Consider the following 13,430-nt stretch of genomic DNA (forward strand, 5'->3'; position numbering starts at 1 on the left):
GGTATGTATTAATTTGTTTCAGTGAAAGAATAAAATTTTGTGAAGAAAAGAAATTTTGGGAGGATACAGAGCATTATATTTGGACCATGCTATTAAATTTTACATTTGCATTAAAACTCTATGAAGCCATCATTGAGAGATTTTAGTATAATCCCTCCAGTTCTGTTCAGTATTGTGAGACATTCTGTTTCCTAAAACGTGAGCATAAGTGAGAAAGTTGGAACATGCTGTTTTTCTCCGAGATGACGAAAAGTGTGAAGGAGGTGCTCAGGAAAGATTTGGTTCAGTCTCCACCAGAACATTGAGACTGTTCTGCTGGGTATTTTGTTTGAATTTATTCTCTCAGGAGTCCACCTTTAAAAAATCTTACAGAAAAAGAAACGTATCTGTCTTCATTTCGGGAGTTCCAGATGGGGGAAGGTGTGAGGATAGAGCAGGACCCTTGAGGCCCCTACAGCCTGTATGCCTGTTCCCCAAACCCCACAGGGCCTGAGACTCTAAGGGCTTGTCAGGTGCCCAGGGTGACTGGGGCGGGCATGTGACCTGGTTTGAAAAATCCTCCCTTGGTGATTCTAATACGCCTTCTCTCACCTTCTACTGTCTCACTCCCTGCTCCATCCTGAAAATCACTGTTCTTATTTATTTATTTATTTGGTCGTGTTGGGTCTTTAGTTGTGGCATGCGAACTCTTAGTTGTGGCATGCATGTGGGATCTAGTTCCCTGACTGAGGATCGAACCTGGGTCCCCTACATTGGAAGCATGGAGTCTTAACCACTGCACCACCCGGGAAGTCCCTGAAAAATCACTGCTCTAATGCACGTAGTTAAGCGCAACCCTTCTGTGTGCTAAAGCAGGCATGTAGTTAGATCTTTAGGAATATATGTTGTGAAAAGGTGCTGACCTGGAAAGTGTAGTCTTATGTACATCTGAATATATGTGTCATAGATTTTTGCTGGGCCCTGATTTTTTTTTTTTTTGCGGTATGCGGGCCTCTCACTGCTGTGGCCTCTCCCGTTGCAGAGCACAGGCTCCGGACGCGCAGGCTCAGCGGCCATGGCTCACGGGCCCAGCCGCTCCGCGGCACGTGGGATCCTCCCAGACCGGGGCACAAACCCACGTCCCCTGCATCGGCAGGCGGACTCCCAACCAGTGCGCCACCAGGGAAGCCCTGGACCCTGATTTTAAATCGGGTTTATATTTTGTTAGGAATCCATCAAATGATGGGCAAGCACTGGTTTTGGTTGTCCTGGGAAACCTGAGCGTGCTTCCATTACAGCCACTTCAGCTTCACTGAGGCAGTGCAGAGCTGGGTAACTTAGATTCCGAACATACTGACTTGTTTAGCTAAGTGAGTCATTTAGTAATTAACTTACATGTTTGTATTTATAGACTTACCCCAGTGGATTTAGATGCCGGGTGAAATTACACTAACATCTTCCCCTGTTCTACTGATTATAATTGAGAAGATTCTGCCTTATCCACAGTCCTTCTTGGCAGTGAGTGCTGTTGTTTTTAATATGTAAATCTAAGATATTTTTATCTTACCACTTTTTTTTTAATGCGAAGAAGCTGATTTCTGGTACTTCTGATATGTATCGCAGTAAATGAGCAAATGACATTTAGGCCTCTTCACTATGGCTGACAGAGAAAAAAAAGATACAATTAGTTAGTTCTCTCATTTCTGTTTTGTTTCCTATAGATGAACATTGTCAGTGTCTCTTTTATGTTCATGAATTTAAATACTAGTCTGTGATGTGCAGTTATTTTTTTAAGATTCATTCTTTTATACCATGCTTTCTGTAAGGCAATGAATGAGAGGTCTCAAGAATATACTTGTCTCACTGAAAGTCTTTGAGTTAGACTAAGCAAAGACTTTGCTTAAATAACAGTGCCCAAAGCTTACTTAGAGGTAAGTACCTTTGTAGTAAATGGATTGAAATGCTATGGAATTCAAAGGAGGGAGAAAGTTGGGAGGTGCTGTGTTAGGCAGGCTGGGCTATGCCTCAGTAACAAACCAACTCAGAAATCTCAGTGTGTTATTATATAAAAGCCTTCAGTGTGCCTGCCAGGTCTCCAAGGCAGCTCACTTTAAGCAGTGATTCGAGGTTCCATCTTGACTCTGTCATCTCAACACTAGTTTTCCATTCACTGAGGCAGGGGATAAAAATCTGTGTAGTATCCCTCTGGGATTTTTCACTGCCTGGGCCTGGCAGTGACACCCATTACTTCTCACAATTTTTGGTCAAAGCTAGTAATATAGCATACCTATCTCTAGCAGGACCAGAATTGTGAAGAAGCATGTAGGTAATAGGGGAGAATTGCACGTCTGTGCCACGGCTGTTATGTCGTTATGACTGAGATAAAAGGCATAAAATAATGAAATATTTGTGGGGTCAAAGGCATAGTTTTATTTGTCGATTTTGCTTTCGTTTTAATATATGATTGTTTTTAGAGTATGCTGTGGACATATAAACAAAATAATGAATATCCCCAGGTTAAAGGCGCTCATTGTTTCTACGACTTTTAATTTTTCTAAGTTCTCACATCTGCTGGAATCTTTACATCCTTTTGACTTTTGGTTGTCATGCATCTAGGTAATATTTTTAAAATGACGTGTACATCTGCCCTGGGATACTGTATTTGTGATACTGGATCTAAAACATAGCAGAATACTTATTAGCATTTCCAGATAACTTTATCCTAAAGAGGAAAACATTTTTTATCTGGTAGGAAGAGGTAACTTTTTCAAAGTCACAAGACGTAAGAGGAAGATTATTGGGATTGAAAGATTAAGTAATTTGTTCTTTTTTTCTCCATGCAGGACCTACAGTTGTCCCTTGAACAACATGGGTTTGAATTGTGTGGGTCCATTTATACACGGATTGTTTTCAATAAATATACAAAAATATATGTGTAGAACATCGTGTGCAAGACTTATATTGAAGTGGATAGCCTATCCTTACACAGAAATAGGGTGAGTGATATTTAATATAAAATTAATAATGTGTCAGTTTTCTTACTGTTTTGTAACTTTGCTTTCAAATAATTACTTTGCTGTAGAGTATGCCTTCAAGATTATCATGCAAAGCAAAGAGAGCATGGAGGAAGCACATGATTAAACTCTTTGGCCTAGAAATGACACACATTCACATTATATGACCCCAAACTAGTAACATAGCTTCACTTAGAAGAAAGGGGGCTTGGAAATTAGATCATCACTTTCCGGCAGCAACTTAACCCTAGAGAAGGAGAGTGTGGATCTTTGGAGGTCAGCTTGCTGTCTGTCATACCGCTGTTGACGTGTGTCTCTCCAGACTACTATCTCTAGACTCAAACACACACCCTTTTGACAAAAGTGGCGTCATACTGTGAGACAAAACATATTAAACATTCAATTTGTAAGCTAGATAAATAGTTCTTAGAAGTGAAATGTGCCTTGTCAAATTTGATGCTCCATTAAAATTTATATAAGAAAACTAAAAGGAAAAGGAAAGATTGGTTTTATTAGGTGAGCAAAAAGAGAAAATTTAAAGAAAAATTAAAAGTAGCCCTTTCATTTTATAAAATACGTTGAAAGATTAAGAAACCAGGCAGTCAGTTGGGGTTTTAAGAAATTTGGGAATTTTTCATTTTTTATTTTATTCTGTTTGGAATATGCTTAATTTTAGCTAAGTTATTAGAATTTAAAGATAGGTTGCTGGAGTACAGGTGGTTATCGTTAATTACATCCAGCTGTCTATAAGGAAGGCGAGAAGAATCTTAAGTCTTAGGTGCCAGATTTGCAACATTTTCTTGTGTGAATTTGAGGAGATTAACATACATATTATTTCTTGGTCTCTGTGGCTGGCATTTAGTAACATTTAGTAATATGTTAATGATATTTTTTTAAGTAACTTTTTTTGGGGGGGAATATTTTAGATTTTCAGAAAGGTTACAAAGATAGAAGAAAGTTTCAGTGTGTTCCTCATCCAGCATTACTTAGTGTTAACATCTTACCCAATCACAGTGCATTTTGTCAAAACAAAGGAATAATTAACACTAATACAGTGTTATTAACTAAACTACAGACTTCATCTGGATTTTACCAGTTTTCCCACATATGTCCTTTTGCTGTCAGTATCCAACCCAGCCTAACATACTGCATTAACCGTGGTCTCCTAAGCCTTCTCCAGTCTGTGACAGTTACTTAGTCTTTCCTTGCCATTCATGACCTTGAGACAAATTTTAAAGAGTTCTGGTTTGGCATTTTGTAAAGGGTCCCTCATTTTAGGTTTGTCTGATGTTTTCTTATGATTACACTGGGATTATGGATTTTTGCAAAAAACACCTAAGGTGAGGTGTCCTTCTCGTTGCACTATATCAGGGGCCACATGACATTAGTGTGGCTTAAATCCTGTGATCATAACCTTGATCCTTTGGTTAAGGTTGTGTCCATCAGACTTCATGGGTATTTTTTACCATATTAAATAATATATATAAAATATACAGTATAAATATAAATAATAATCATAATGTATATCTATGGAGGGCTGGAGTCTCTTCAGTATGTTTTGTTGACGATTTACATTCAGCTCTTATGGGCAGCATCTGTGGCCATAAATACTCTTCATGACCTTGAGCATGTATCCACTTCCTCATATATATGTGTTATGATATATATAAGTTGATATATATGTGTCACTTCAACATTCTTTTAAGAGGGAATAAAAAGTAACCATTTTTGCACAGTCTGTGTGAATTGATGTCAATATCAGGGACCTCAAGCTAGAAAGTGGGTGTGGAGGAGGGAGCATGTGACAGTTGGAAGTACTTTGTATTTGCAAGTTACATTGATGGTACTGAATCTAAACACTGAGACCTGGGGCAACAGGCCAAGTACTGTCCCATGTAGCAAACAGCTACTGCATATTAATAATTGAGCATTTAGGTCACCCCAAATTAGAAAATTCTGTGACATTTCCTATAGCTACTACTGAGCCTAGTAGTGATGCATGGTGTTTCAAGGGATCCTGTAACCAATGGGCAAAGTAGGAAATGCTTCTGTCTCAAAGTAGGAAATGCTTCTGTCTCAAAGTTAAGGGAAGGCCTTCGGTTGGGGAAAGACTTCTAAGAAACGAATGCATGGCATACATAAATTAATAAGTTTGTGCCTAATGCATAGATTTGAAAATTAGCAATGCCTTAGAATTTGTCCTGTCCTTCTACCTAGTTAGAAAATCCTGGAAAAATCACTACTCTTAGTATAGTTTCTCTTAGTATTTTTTTTTTCCACATAAGGAAGTTGATTTATGATTTGATATTTATACATTGTCTACAGATTAACATATGATCATGGCAACAGGTACAAGAAAGTATAATTTGTAGATAAGATGACAATTATCCTTCCATTTGACTTTTTTTTATATTGCTGGGTTCCTCAGCTTTTTATGATTTGGGCCCTTTGGTGTGAGGTCATCCTGCTGGGTTCCTCACCTTTTTTTTTTTTTTTTACATCTTTATTAGAGCATAATTGCTTTACAATGGTGTGTTAGTTTCTGCTTTATAACAAAGTGAATCAGTTATACATATACATATGTTCCCATATCTCTTCCCTCTTGCGTTTTCCTCCCTCCCACCCTCCCTATCCCACCCCTCCAGGCGGTCACAAAGCACTGAGCTGATCTCCCTGTGCTATGCGGCTGCTTCCCACTAGCTATATACCTTACATTTGGTAGTGTATATATGTCCATGCCACTCTCTCGCTTTGTCACAGCTTACCCTTCCCCCTTCCCATATCCTCAAGTCCATTCTCTAGTAGGTCTGTGCCTTTCTTCCTGTCTTACCCCTAGGTTCTTCATGACATTTTTTTTCTTCTTAGATTTCATATATATGTGTTAGCATATGGTGTTTGTTTTTCTCTTTCTGACTTACTTCACTCTGTATGACAGACTCTAGGTCTATCCACCTCATTACAAATAGCTCAATTTCGTTTCTTTTTATGGCTGGGTATATTCCATTGTATATATGTGCCACATCTTCTTTATCCATTCATCCGATGATGGACACTTAGGTTGTTTCCATCTCCGGGCTATTGTAAGTAGAGCTGCAGTGAACATTTTGGTACATGACTCTTTTTGAATTATGGTTTTCTCAGGGTATATGCCCAGTAGTGGGATTGCTGGGTCATACGGTAGTTCCATTTGTAGTTTTTTAAGGAACCTCCATACTGTTCTCCACAGTGGCTGTATCAATATACATTCCCACCAGCAGTGCAAGAGGGTTCCCTTTTCTCCACACCCTCTCCAGCATTTACTGTTTCTAGATTTTTTGATGATGGCCATTCTGACTGGTGTGAGATGATATCTCATTGTAGTTTTGATTTGCATTTCTCTAATGATTAATGATGTTGAGCATTCTTTCATGTGTTTGTTGGCAGTCTGTATATCTTCTTTGGAGAAATGTCTATTTAGGTCTTCTGCCCATTTTTGGATTGGGTTGTTTGTTTTTTTGTTATTGAGCTGCATGAGCTGCTTATAAATTTTGGAGATTAATCCTTTGTCAGTTGCTTCATCTGCAAACATTTCCTCCCATTCTGAGGGTTGTCTTTTGGTCTTGTTTATGGTTTCCTTTGTTGTGCAAAAGCTTTGAAATTTCATTAGGTCCCATTTGTTTATTTTTGTTTTTATTTCTATTTCTCTAGGAGGTGGGTCAAAAAGGATCTTGCTGTGATTTATGTCATAGAGTGTTTTGCCTATGTTTTCCTCTAAGAGTTTGATAGTTTCTGGCCTTACATTTAGGTCTTTAATCCATTTTGAGTTTATTTTTGTGTATGGTGTTAGGGAGTGATCTAATCTCAAACTTTTACATGTACCTGTCCAGTTTTCCCAGCACCACTTATTGAAGAGGCTGTCCTTTCTCCACTGTACATTCCTGCCTCCTTTATCAAAGATAAGGTGACCATATGTGCGTGAGTTTATCTCTGGGCTTTCTATCCTGTTCCATTGATCTATCTTTCTGTTTTTGTGCCAGTACCATACTGTCTTGATTACTGTAGCTTTGTAGTATAGTCTGAAGTCAGGGAGCCTGATTCCTTCAGCTTCATTTTTCGTTCTCAAGATTGCTTTGGCTATTCGGGGTCTTTTATGTTTCCATACACATTGCAAAATTTTTTGTTCTAGTTCTGTGAAAAATGCCAGTGGTAGTTTGATAGGGATTGCCTTGAGTCTGTAGATTGCTTTGGGTAGTAGAGTCATTTTCACAATGTTGATTCTTGCAATCCAAGAACATGGTATATCTCTCCATCTATTTGTAGCATCTTTAATTTCTTTCATCAGTGTCTTATAATTTTCTGCATACAGGTCTTTTGTCTCCTTAGGTAGGTTTATTCCTAGATATTTTATTCTTTTTTTGCAGTGGTAAATGGGAGTGTTTTCTTGATTTCACTTTCAGATTTTTCATCATTAGTGTATAGGAATGCCAGAGATTTCTGTGCGTTAATTTTGTATCCTGCTACTTTACCAGATTCATTGATTAGCTCTAGTAGTTTTCTGGTAGCATCTTTAGGATTCTCTATGTATAGGATCATGTCATCTGCAAACAGTGACAGCTTTACTTCTTCTTTTCTGATTTGGATTCCTTTTATTTCCTCTTTTTCTCTGATTGCTGTGGCTAAAACTTCCCAAGCTATGTTGAATAAGAGTGGTGAGAGTGGGCAACCTTGTCTTGTTCCTGATCTTAGTGGAAATGCTTTCCGTTTTTCACCATTGAGGATGATGTTGGCTGTGGGTTTGTCATATATGGCCTTTATTATTTGAGGAAAGTTCCCTCTGTGCCTGCTTTCTGCAGGGTTTTTATCATAAATGGGTGTTGAATTTTGTTGAAAGCTTTCTCTGTATCTATTGAGATGATCATATGGTTTTTCTCCTTCAATTTGTTAATATGGTGTATCACGTTGATTGATATGTGTATATTGAAGAATCCTTGCATTCCTGGAATAAACCCCACTTGATCGTGGTGTATGATCCTTTTAATGTGCTGTTGGATTCTGTTTGCTAGTATTTTGTTGAGGATTTTTGCATCTATGTTCATCAGTGATATTGGCCTGTAGTTTTCTTTCTTTGTGACATCCTTGTCTGGTTTTGGTATCAAGGTGATGGTGGCCTCGTAGAATGAGTTTGGGAGTATTCCTCCCTCTACTATATTTTGGAAGTGTTTGAGAAGGATGGGTGTTATTAGCTCTTCTCTAAATGTTTGATAGAATTCGCCTGTGAAGCCATCTGGTCCTGGGCTTTTCTTTGTTGGAAGATTTTCAATCACAGTTTCAATTTCAGTGCTTGTAATTGGTCTGTTCATATTTTCTATTTCTTCCCAGTTCAGGCTTGGAAGGTTGTGCATTTCTAAGAATTTGTCCATTTCTTCCCGGTTGTCCATTTTATTGGCATAGAGTTGCTTGTAGTAATCTCTCATGATCTTTTGTATTTCTGCAATGTCAGTTGTTACTTCTCCTTTTTCATTTCTAATTCTATTGATTGGAGTCTTCTCCCTTTTTTCTTGATGAGTATGGCTAATGGTTTATCAATTTTGTTTATCTTCTCAAAGAACCAGCTTTTAGTTTTATTGATCTTTGCTTTTGTGTCTGTCATTTCTTTTTCATTTATTTCTGATCTGATTTTTATGATTTCTTTCATTCTGCTAACTTTGGGGATTTTTTGTTCTTCTTTCTCTAATTGCTTGAGGTGCAAGGTTAGGTTGTTTATTCGAGATATTTCCTGTTTCTTAAGGTAGGATTTTATTGCTATAAACTTCCCTCTTAGAACTGCTTTTGCTGCATCCCATAGGTTTTGGGTCATCGTGTCTCCATTGTCATTTGTTTCTAGGTATTTTTTTATTTCCTCTTTGATTTTTCAGTGATCACTTCATTATTAAGTAGTGTATTGTTTAGCCTCCATGTGTTTGTATTTTTTACAGATCTTTTCCTGTACTTGATATCTAGTCTCATAGTGTTGTGGTCGGAAAAGATACTTGATACAATTTTAATTTTCTTAAATTTACCAAGGCTTGATTTGTGACCCAAGATATAATCTATCCTGGAGAATGTTCCATGAGCACTTGAGAAAAATGTGTATTCTGTTGTTTTTGGTTGAATGTCCTATAAATATCAATTAAGTCCATCTTCTTTAATGTATCATTTAAAGCTTGTATTTCCTTATTTATTTTCATTTTGGATGATCTGTCCATTTTTGAAAGTGGGGTGTTAAAGTCCCCTACTATGAATGTGTTACTGTCGATTTCCCCTTTTATGGCTGTTAGTATTTGCCTTATGTATTGAGGTGCTCCTATGTTGTGTGCATAAATATTTACAGTTGTTATATCTTCTTCTTGGATCGATCCCTTGATCATTATGTAGTGTCCTTCTTTGTCTCCTCTAATAGTCTTTATTTTAAAGTCTATTTTGTCTGATATGAGAATTGCTACTCCAGCTTTCTTTTGATTTCCATTTGCATGGAATATCTTTTTCCATCCCCTCACTTTCAGGCTGTATGTGTCCCTAGGTCTGAAGTGGGTCTCTTGTAGACAGCATATATATGTGTCTTGTTTTTGTATCCATTCAGCCAATCTGTGTCTTTTGGTGGGAGCATTTAGTCCATTTACATTTAAGGTAATTATCGATATGTATGTTCCTATTACCATTTTCTTAATTGTTTTGGGTTCATTATTGTAGGTCTTTTCCTTCTTTTGTGTTTCTTGTGTAGAGAAGTTCCTTTAGCATTTGTTTTAAAACTGGTTTGGTGGTGCTGAACTCTCTCAGCTTTTGCTTGTCTGTAAAGGTTTTAATTTCTCCATTAAATCTGAATGAGATCCTTGCTGGGTAGAGTAATCTTGGTTGCAGGTTTTTCTCCTTCATCACTTTATTTATGTCCTGCCAGTCCCTTTTGGCTTGCAGAGTTTCTGCTGAAAGATCAGCTGTTAACCTTATGGGGATTCCCTTGTGTGTTATTTGTTGTTTTTCCCTTGCTGCTTTTAATATGTTTTCTTTGTATTTAATTTTTGACAGTTTGATTAATATGTGTCTTGGCGTATTTCTTCTTGGTATTATCCTGTATGGGACTCTCTGTGCTTCCTGGACTTGATTAACTATTTCCTTTCCCATATTTGGGAAGTTTTCTACTATAATCCCTTCATATATTTTCTCAGTCCCTTTCTTTTTCTCTTCTTCGTCTGGAACCCCTATAATTCGGATGTTGGTGCGTTTGATGTTGTCCCAGAGGTCTCTGAGACTGTCCTCAGTTCTTTTCATTCTTTCTTCTTTCTTCTGCTCTGCAGTAGTTATTTCAACTATTTTATCTTCCAGGTCACTTATCTGTTCTTCTGCCTCAGTTATTTTGCTATTGTGATCCCATCTAGAGTATTTTTAATTTCATTTATTGTGTTGTTCGTCGTTGTTTGTTTCATCTTTAGTTCTTCTAGATCCTTGTTAAATGTTTCTTGCATATTCTCTATTTTATTTCCAAGATTTTGGATCATCTTTACTATCATTATTCTGAATTCTTTTTCAAGTAGACTGCCTATTTCCTCTTCATTTATTAGGTCTGGTGGGTTTTTACCTTGCTCATTGATCTGCTGTGTGTTTTTCTGTCTTCTCATTTTGCTTATCTTACTGTGTTTGGGGTCTCCTTTTTGCAGGCTGCAGGTTCGTAGTTCCCGTTGTTTTTGGTGTCTGTCCCCAGTGGCTAAGGTTGGTTCAGTGGGGTGTGTAGGCTTCCTGGTGGAGGGGACTGGCGCCTGTGTTCTGGTGGATGAGGCTGGATCTTGTCTTTCTGGTCGCAGGTCCACATCTGGTGATGTGTTTTGGGGTGCCTGTGGATTTATTATGATATTAGGCAGCCTCTGCTAATTGGTGGGGTTGTGTTCTTGTCTTGCTAGTTGTTTGGCATACGATGTCCAGCACTGTAGCTTGCTGGTTGTTGAGTGAAGCTGGATTTTGGTGTTGAGATGGAGATCTCTGGGAGATTTTTGCCTTTTGATATTTTGTGGAGCTGGGAGGTCTCTTGTGGACCAGTGTCCTGAAGTTGGCTCTCCCACCTCAGAGGCACAGCACTGACTCCTGGCTGCAGCACCAAGAGCCTTTCATCCACACGGCTCCTCAATTTGGGATGATTCATTGTCTATTTATGTATTCCACAGATGCAAGGTACATCAAGTTGATTGTGGAGCTTTAATGTGCTGTTTCTGAGCCCATTTGAATTTTAAGTTAGGAAATTTTATCCTTTTACTACGAGTTTAAATAATAGTTCCTCCTATAGAAAGAAATTTTAAGCAGTAGCTTTTATCTTTTTATTTAGAGGGTTTTTTTTATGCTTATACAATTCTTTCTGTAATTGGAGATTTAAACTGCTGTTATGGAAGCATGGTTTGACTAGGTTTTCAATGATTTATGCTTTGGTACAGAAATGAGATTCTTGTTGCAACTAACAGAGTTTCTCGTCTTGGAGAATGTGCAGTCCCTGCCGTTTGGCGTTGCCATGAAAACAGGAGATTCGATGCCATCCTTATTTACAGCAGCAGTGATATCTCTTCTGATCAGACTGTAGCTTCTCTGAATGTAGGGAAAAGCAAACTTGGTGCCTAGGGTTAGGCCCAGCTTTGTTTGCCCCAAGTCCCTGTGCTCTGGCTCCCCAACGTTACAGCATTTGTTTTATTGTTACAGTCTCAGTCATTAATCCCAAGGCATGTCCACATGCTGTATTAGCTGTGTCAGATCCATATGCTACCTACAGCCAGGCTCTCCTTATGAGAATCTAGGTCTTCCATTGAGCCTAAGTCACCAGTTGAAACACCTGAACTCTTTATCAAGAGCACTTCAGTGATGAGAGATGTTCTAATAATGTCAAACATCAAAATATAATAAAAAGCAGTTGGGGTCTTAAACTCTGTGCACATCTGAACTGACTTTTCTCCAGTAGACTTTGAGTCCCACATTCTGAGGTCTGTGGTGTTGGGTGACTTTAGTCCAGTTCTAAACTTTATCTGTTGCCCCACAATAGTAATTTAGGTTCTCTGTTCTGTTCATTCTATTTCCTTATTTAGTACTTTTCTTTAGGAATTCTCTGTTTTGCTGTATTTTATAAAATTGGAATCTCCATGGTCATTAGACTATAGACCAACCAAAACTTTCTTCCATTTTTGTCACTGCTGTTAGACATTATACTTACCATGTCCCATTTAGAATTTGATGAGCAAAAGCATCTTGGTATATAACAGACTGAAATATAAAGATATACTAAAGAGGAGTTCTCGAGGACCGTCTCAGAAATGTGCCATAAGGAAAAATAGAAAAGGAGATTGTGGCAGGGGGAAGCAGCCTCCTCTCGAATAGGATTGCCAAGTGTTTAAAGACAGAACAAGGAAGATGAGAAGTGGCTAATGGCTTCTGTGTGGCCTGTAGCTTCTCACAGGGTTGCACGTCAATAGCACTTATGCTGGAGTGATTCAGAGGAAGTTCTTTGCCTGGCTCCGAGCTTCAGTGTGAGCCACATGTGAAAGCAAGCCTGTGGGAGGAATGAATGACAGAGATGCTTCCAGTAAGGACCTTGATGAGGATGGAAGATTTGAGACTTGAAACATGAAGCAGCCAGCACTCTGCAGTTTTCAGTGTGGTCCTGTGGATGGATAAAGACAGTGTTTTAGGTGTATTGGCTGGATAGCCACAGATTATTTAACAGTTCTGATTGCCTACACATTTAATGTTTAATAAATGTACCCTGAAATATTTGGGCCAGTTCCTGTTCTTAATCCAAGTTTTTGGTAAGAGTTTATCCTGTGTTTTATGTATTGTTAATAACTGATGGTGACCATGGCAGTAGGTACTACTGAGTGCAACCAGTGATGGGAGAACTTAAGAGGAGAGTGTGCATAGATGGAGGTTCTTACGACTGATTTTCTTTTAGCAGCAGCTTTAAGGATTTATTGGCTCTGACTCCTTCCACACACAGGAGAGTAAAAACTAGCAGCCACACCCATGTGGCTTTAACAGTGAAATATTGTTCTCAGGGGTGCATGAGCAAGTTGAAAGCACAAGGAAAAAGTAGAGATGACAGTTTCTCTTAGTGGGGGAATGGAGAAATTGTTAGATTATTTAAAAACCATAACATAAATATTGCCACTATTTGCAAGTTATCATATGAGAAAGAATTCTGAGTCATGAAAATAACTGGTCTTTAAACTTATTCTCCCAATATCCCACACCATCCCTAAAAGATATAGTCCACTGTCTCCTGAAAGCCTAAAGGATCAAAAAGCTGCATACTGGGATTTAAAATGAAAACGCTGCAGAAACTTTCGGGAGGACACCAAGGACTCTGGAAGCATCTCTTTTAAACGAACTGACCCATTATAGTGCTTGTAAACAATGTTTATGCCCAGTGAACTAAGTGGCTTCTCCAAGCCCTTT

At 38.3% G+C, this 13,430-nt stretch overlaps 1 long non-coding RNA gene across 3 annotated transcripts in view; it reads left to right on the forward strand.

Moving 5' to 3' along the window:
• LOC307186600 overlaps nt 1-13,430 on the forward strand; it is a 429,363-nt gene that overhangs the window by 208,711 nt on the left and 207,222 nt on the right. For 2 of the 3 annotated variants that reach the window (XR_013828419.1, XR_013828420.1), the window contains 2 exons: nt 1,391-1,497; nt 2,823-2,975. This is a non-coding gene — a long non-coding RNA (uncharacterized lncRNA). The remainder of the gene's footprint in view (nt 1-1,390; nt 1,498-2,822; nt 2,976-13,430) is intronic. The other variant, XR_013828421.1, reaches the window with a different exon arrangement.

The sequence above is a fragment of the Stenella coeruleoalba genome (genome assembly GCF_951394435.1).
Source record: "Stenella coeruleoalba genome assembly, chromosome: 1".
Taxonomy (NCBI): Eukaryota; Metazoa; Chordata; class Mammalia; order Artiodactyla; family Delphinidae; genus Stenella; species Stenella coeruleoalba.